Raw genomic sequence first — 1,952 nt, forward strand, 5'->3', positions numbered from 1 at the left:
TTGCAAAACCTCTTCTCATCCAAGGGCTTGGTGAAGATATATGCCAATTGCTCTTCAGTGTTGACGTGTATGATATCAATGTCTTCCTTCACAACATGATCTCTGAGAAAGTGATGACGAATTTCAATGTGCTTTGTCTTCGAGTGCTGAACTGGGTTGTTAGCAATCTTGATGGTGCTTTCGTTGTCGCAGTAAAGTGGCACTTGCTTCAGATGAATGCCATAGTCCTTGAGTGTTTGCTTCATCCACGAAGCCGAGCGCAGCAAGATCCAGCAGCAATGTATTCAGATTCAGCAGTGGAGAGAGATACACAGTTCTGCTTCTTTGAAGACCAACATACAAGTGATCATCCCAGAAAGTGACATGTGCCTGATGTAGACTTGCGATCAACTTTGTCACCAGCATAATCAGCATCTGAGAATCCAACCAGATCAAACTCTGAGCCCTTTGGATACCATAATCCTAGAGTTGGGGTGTGAGCCAAATATCGAAGAATTCGCTTCATAGCTAAGTGATGCGACTCCTTTGGTGCCGCTTGAAATCGAGCACACATGCAAACACTAAGCATAATATCTGGCCTAGATGCACATAGATAAAGTAAAGAACCAATCATGGAGCGGTATACCTTTTGATCGAACTCTTTACCATTGTCGTCGGGACCCAGATGATGTTTGGCTGGCATTGGTGTTGTGAAGCCTTTGCAGTCTTGCATACCGAACTTCTTCAGGCAATCTTTGAGATACTTCTCTTGAGATATGAAGATGCCATTGCGTTGTTATCGTATTTGAAGACCAAGGAAGAACTTCAGCTCCCCCATCATGGACATCTGATATTGCTCTTGCATCATATAACCAAACTCTTCACTGAACTTCTGATTGGTGCAGCCGAAGATAATGTCATCCACATATATTTGGCACACAAACAGTTCACCATCATATGTGTTCGTGAAAAGAGTGGGATCTAGGGAACTAGGTATGAAGCCTTTGCTCTTCAGGAAGTATTTGAGTGTGTCATACCAGGCCCTAGGGGCTTGTTTGAGGCCACACAGTGCCTTGTTGAGCTTGTATACCATGTCAGGATGTTTTGGATTTTCAAAGCCAGGCGGTTGTGCAACATACACTTCTTCTTCAATCTTGCCATTGAGAAAGGCACTCTTCACATCCATTTGATATAGAAGTATGTTATGATGATTTGCATAAGCCAACAGTATGCGTATGACTTCAAGTCTAGCCACAGGAGCAAATGTTTCATCGAAGTCAATGCCTTCCACTTGAGTATATCCTTGAGCAACGAGACGAGCTTTGTTTCTGACAACTTGACCATGCTCACCTTGCTTGTTGCGGTATATCCATTTGGTGCCTATTATATTGTGCTTCCGTGGATTAGGACACTTAACCAGTTCCCATACATTATTCAGCTCAAACTGTTGAAGCTCTTCTTGCATAGCTTGAGTCCATTCAGGTTCCATGAAGGCTTCTTCAACTTTCTTGGGTTCTGATATCGAGACGAATGCGAAGTGCCCACAAAAATTTGCTAGCTGAGTTTCCCTTGAACGAGTGAGTGGACCAGGTGCATTGATGCTATCAATTATTCTTTCAATCTGCACTTCATTGGCAACGCGAGGATGTACAGGGTGAAGACTTTGCTCTTGCTGTTCACTGTCGTTGTTGGAAGGAATGTCTTCTGGCTGAGCATTGTCTTCATGTTGATCAGGTGCTGAAATGATAAGTTCTTCTTCAGAATGAGCTTCAGAAGGTATAATTTCTCCAGTTCCCATTAGCTTGATTGATTCATTGGATGGAACTTCATCTAGCACACTTGGCAGCTGCTCTCTTTGTGAACCGTTGGTCTCATCGAACCTCACATCCACTGTTTCAACCACTTTGTAATGAAAGAGATTGAAGACTCTGTAGGAGTGCGAATCCTTTCCATATCCAAGAATAAAACCCTCA

The sequence above is a fragment of the Triticum aestivum genome, chromosome 7A, assembly GCF_018294505.1.
Source record: "Triticum aestivum cultivar Chinese Spring chromosome 7A, IWGSC CS RefSeq v2.1, whole genome shotgun sequence".
NCBI classification, from domain to species: domain Eukaryota; kingdom Viridiplantae; phylum Streptophyta; class Magnoliopsida; order Poales; family Poaceae; genus Triticum; species Triticum aestivum.